Source organism: Salvelinus sp. IW2-2015, unplaced genomic scaffold, assembly GCF_002910315.2.
Source record: "Salvelinus sp. IW2-2015 unplaced genomic scaffold, ASM291031v2 Un_scaffold1028, whole genome shotgun sequence".
Classification (NCBI taxonomy): Eukaryota; Metazoa; Chordata; class Actinopteri; order Salmoniformes; family Salmonidae; genus Salvelinus; species Salvelinus sp. IW2-2015.
Window position 1 is genome coordinate 233,049 of NW_019942694.1, and position 5,821 is coordinate 238,869.

Genomic DNA, 5,821 nt, shown 5'->3' on the forward strand with positions numbered 1-5,821 from the left:
AGATGAGATGATGAGATCACAGTGAGATGTGAGATGAGACCATAGTGTTGGCCTAACGTTAGCAACTTCTGACGCTAACAGCAGCATGTCTTTCTTTTAAAATTGTTGAATCGTGTTGTACTGACGTTACTTATAGACAATTGTACATATATTTTACCTATATTTAAATCATTTATTTAATCATTCTTGTTTAGCATCAGATATTGTTTCACTCTTATATGTAATTATCACAAGTATGTATCTATGTGTGTTCTGATAGGTGCATTCCATAAGATTGCACAAAACACTTTACATATTTAAATGATCTGTTTTGGTTTMATGTACAATTTATGAAATATGTACATATTTCCTTGTACTTAACCCACAAAATATGAACTATGTAAAGTAAAATCATATTTTTCTTTTAATTAATAATATGCAAATGTATCATTGGTGCTCATATCGCAGTACTGGATTATAAAGTGTTTAAACAATGTGATTAATATCTGTATAGTGCACATCACTGTTACTAGTATGTTCTCTTTGCAGTACTTCAGGTTAGCAATATGGTGACAGTGTAGTATGTTCCGCATAGAAGAACAAGCGTTAGATGACTGAAGTCAATGTCTGCCTCCTATAAAAAAAAATAAAAAACACTAGGTTCAATCCGTTTCTTGACGGATAGAAATCTTCTGTCTGTACAGACCCTGATATGTGGTGAGCTGTATTGTACAATCAAATGACAGAATCTGCTTTGTTCTGCACTTATACCAAGAAGCAAGAAACAAAACAAAACCCTCCCCCCCCAAAAAAATAAATCACCAAATGGATTCCGTATATAGAAAATCTCATGTAATGTACCAGAATGTGACCCGTAATGTTTTCTAGACTATCAACCAGTCGATGTCAAGAGTACTGTTCAGAGGTTGCACCACAGGTTCCAAACGTGTTGCGGTAAAATGTGTATGTGTTTTTTCTGAGGCCTGGAAGTTTTTCCTGATTTCATGATCTGGTCAGGTAAAACTCTGGATCCTATACGAATAGGCTAGGTTCCAACGTTAACTTTTTTTCTCTCTGGCCCATTTGGCCAAAAATCTACTAGCGTGAACAGAATACCTACTGGCCCGGACATGGTGTAGTTTCTAAATGCATTGGGTTTATGCAGGGCCTGTACTATAGGTTGGCATGCTTTCTCTCAGTATGCAGCTACTGTATTAATAGGCTGTATCTGGTTCAATGTATTTTAAAAGCTGTTTAATATAGCAATATGTCCTTACTCTATTCTTTAGAATTGTGTTATATTAATTACATTAATTTGTTTCTAAAGCATGTAATTGTGAGATTTTTAAAAATATATTTAGAGTACAAGTCAAAAGTTTGGACACACCTACTCATTCAAGGGTTTTTCTTTATTTTTTACTATTTTCTATGAAATAACATATATGGGATTTTGTAGTAACCCAAAAAAGTGTTAAACAAATCAAAATATATTTTATATATTTGAGAATCTTCAAAGTAGCCACCCTCTGCCTTGATGACAGCTTTTAGTCATTTAGCAAAGCAACTTACAGTTAGTGCATCCATCTTACGATGGCTAGGTGAGACAAACACACATCAGTCATAGTAGCCTAAGTACATTTCTTCCTTAAAGTAGTCAGTGCTTGTAAGAAAAGACAAGCGTGAGGATTTGGTGGAAAGAAGGTCTAAATGCATCCACTTGGCTAACATAGTCTTGATGGCACTGCCTGGACTCGCTCCATTACATCACATACCCATTTGTGTTTCATCTGTCGGCCCCAGCCGCGAACTCAGGGCTCTGTGTGTAGTTAATCCGACCCTCATGCTGCCTAGGTCATCGCCCCATTTTACCTGGCTGTTGTTGTGTTAGCTACTAGCTTGCTGGTTATGTCCCACCTTGTTGTTTTGATGCTAGCTACCCGAGATCAAGGACCGTTGCGGATTACTTTATGCCTTACTAGTATTGCTCCTCCTCATACAAAATATCATAGCCTTGTATACTGTTGTTCGGTTAGTTATTCATTGTTTTATCAGTTTACAATGAGCCCGTAGTTCCAATCCTGAGATACGCTCTGATACCTCCTTTGTCCCACCTCCAGCACATGCGTGACCTCACCCATTAAATAAGCATGTCCAGAGATACAACCTCTCTTATCATCACCCCAGTTGCCTGGGCCTTACTTCCGCTGTACCCGCACCCCACCAGAGCCCCTGTCTGCACATTATGGCCCTGGAATATAATTTCTACCACGCCCATAAATCTGAGATTCTAGGATTTCGCATTACCCAGAACTATGAACACTCTCCGTCAAGATAGAAACTGCCAAAGGTGGAGGAGTTGCAAATCTAGCACTGCCAGAGAGTAGCCCTGCAAAGTTTCCATGCGTACTTTCCAGCGTCTCGATGCCAAAGCAGTGTCAGAAACTTCTAATTTTAAAAAATGGAATCCTCTCCAGACATAAGCTCTCTCACCTGTCCGGCCTGCTCTACCGATCACCCCCTCAGCTCCCAGCTGTGCCCTGACCACCATCTGGAATTGAGTCGGCCCCCCATCTAGCTTCAGAGTTGTGTCTGTTAGGGTGCACCTAAACTGGCGATATGCTTAACAATCCCTGGCCAGTCCTACAATCTAGCTAGATGCAACTCAATCTCACCACAGATACAGTCCAAAGAACCCACACAGGGTCACACCCTAAATTCCGAAAAGCGATGGGCAACCACGCTACATAGCACACTATCCTGACACCAACTTGCCCTCCCAAACTACACTCTTGTCTGTCCTTGCAATCAGGATGCTCAGACCCACTCACTGGCCTGCATATAGTCCTTATCTGCGCTACGGGTCCGGGGTCCTAACGACCACCCCTTCATCACGTCAAACGCTCCCTAAACACTTCTGCGAGCAGGGCTTTCTAATCGACCTGCCCAGGTATCCTTGGAAGGATATTGACCTCATCCGTCAGTTGAGGATGCCTTGTCATTCTTTAAAAGTAACTTCCTCACCCAATCTATTAAGACAAGCATGCTCCGTTTCAAAAATGCAGAATCAAGAACAGATATAGTCTTGGTCACTCCAGACCTGACGGCCCTCGACCAGCACAAAAAAACATTCCTGTGGCGAACTGCAATAGCATCGAATAGTCCCGCGATATGCAACTGTTCAGGGAAGTCAGGAACCAAGAACACGCAGGTCAGGTTCAGGAGAAGGCAAAGGCCAGCTTTATTCAAGGCAAGAAATTTGCATCCTGTAGCTCTAACTCCAAAAAAGTTCTGTGACCACTGTAAAGTCGCATGGAGAACAAGAGCACCTCCTCCCAGTCTGCCACTGCACTGAGGATAGGTAACACGGTCACCACCGATAAATCCGTGAGTAAGTCGAAGGACTGCAACAAGCATTCTCAACGGCTGGCCATGCCTTCCCCCTGGCTACTCCAACCTTGGCCAACAGCTCCGGCCCCCCCGCTGCTACTCGGCCCAACGCCTCCCCAGCTTCTCCTTTACCCAAATCCAGATAGCCAGATGTTTCTGAAAGAGCCTGCAAATCCTGGACCCTACAAAATCAGCTGGGGCTTGACAATTGGACCCTCATTTCTGAAACTGTCCGCCGCCATTGTCGCACCCCCTATTACCGAGCGCTGTTCAACCTCTTCCTCGTAATCGAGTCTGAGATCCCCAAGATTTGGAAAAGCTTGCCACTGGTCATCCCCCTCTCAAAGGGGAGGACACCCTGGACCCAAACTGTTACAGACCTAATCCATCCTGCCCTGCCTAATCTAAGGTCTTCGAAAGCCAAGTCAACAAACAGATCACTGACCATCTCGAATCCCACCGTGTACCTTCTCCGCTGTGCAATCCGGTTTCCGAGCCGGGTCACGGGTGCACCTCAGCCACGTCAAGGTACTAAACGATATCATAACCGCCATCGATAAAAGACAGTACTGTGCAGCCGTCTCATCGACCTGGCCAAGGCTTTCGACTCTGTCAATCACCATATTCTTATCGGCAGACTCAGTAGCCTCGGTTTTTCTAATGACTGCCCTTGCCTGGTTCACCAACTACTTCGCAGATAGAGTTCAGTTGTGTCAAATCGGAGGGCATGTTGTCCGGTCCTCTGGCAGTCTCTGTGGGGTCACAGGGTTCATCTCGGTCCGGAGTGCTCTCGTGTTATATTCATTGGCGAATGCTCTTTGTCTGAGTCTCTGTGCGGCGATTCCCTGATCCACCTCTACGCAGACGACACCATTCTGTATACTTCTGGCCCTTCCTTGGACACTGTCTATCTAACTCCAAACGAGCTTCAATGCCATACAAACACTCCCTTCCGTGGCCTCCAACTGCTCTTAAACGCTAGTAAAAATCAAATGCATGCTTTTCAAGCGTTCGCTGCCTGCACCCGCACGCCCGACTAGCATCACCACCCTGGATGGTTCCGACCTAGAATATGTGGACATCTATAAGTACCTAGGTGTCTGACTAGACTGCAAACTCTCCTTCCAGACTCATATCAAACATCTCCAATCCAAAATCAAATCTAGAGTCGGCTTTCTATTTCGCAACAAAGCCTCCTTCACTCACGCCGCCAAATTACCCTAGTAAAAACTGACTATCCTACCAATCCTGCGACTTCGGCGATGTCACTCTACAAAAATAGCTTCCAATACTACGTACTCAGGCAAACTGGATGCAGTTTATCACAGTGCCATCCGTTATGTTACTTAAAGCACCATTATACCACCCACCACTGCGACCTTGTATGCTCTAGTCGGCTGGGCCCTCGCTACATGTTCGTCGTCAGACCCACTGGCTCCAGGTCATCTACAAGGCTATGCTAGGTAAAGCACCGCCTATATCTCAGTTCACTGGTCACGATGGCAACACCCACCCGTAGCACGCGCTCCAGCAGGTTGTATCCACTAGATCATCCCTAAAGCCAAAACCAATTTGGCCGCCTTTCCTTCCAGTTCTCTGCTGCTGCGACTGAACGAATTGCAAAAATCTTGTAAGTTGGAGGACTTTTATCTCCCTCATACAACTTTAAACATCTGCTATCTGAGCAGCTAACGATCGCTCTGCAGCTGTACATAGTCCATCGGTATATAGCCCCACCAATTTACCTACCTCATATCCCCACACTGTTTTTTATTTATTACTTTCTGCTCTTTTGCACACCAGTATCTCTACTTGCACATGATCATCTGATGATTATCACCCCAGTGTTAACCTGCTAATATTGTAATTATTCGCTCCTATGGCCTATTTATTGCCTACCTCCTCATGCCTTTTGCACACATTGTATATAGATTTCTCTTTTTTTTTCTTTTTTTTTCTACTAGTTTATATTGACTTGTTTTATTGTTTACACTCCATGTGTAACTCTGTGTTGTTGTCTGTTCACACTGCTATGCTTTATTCTTGGCAGGTCGCAGTTGCAAAATGAGAACTTGTTCTCAACCTACCCTACCTGGTTTAATAAAGGTTAAAAAAATAATAAAAAAAATAAATACATTTAAAAAATAATAATAATAATAATAATAATAGTTCCATATGATTGCCAACAAACACACTTTACATATTTAAATATATCTGTTTTGGTTTAATGTACAATTTATGAAATATGTACATATTTCCTTGTACTATGTAAAGTTAAAATCATATTTTTCTTTGAAGAATAATATGCAAATGTATCATTGGTGCTCATACCGCAGTACTGATTATATGTATATATAAATGCAAATGAAATTACTTAAAAATCATACAATGTGATTTTCTGGATTTTTTATAGATTCCGACTCTACAGTTGAAGTGTACCTATTGCCATATAAAT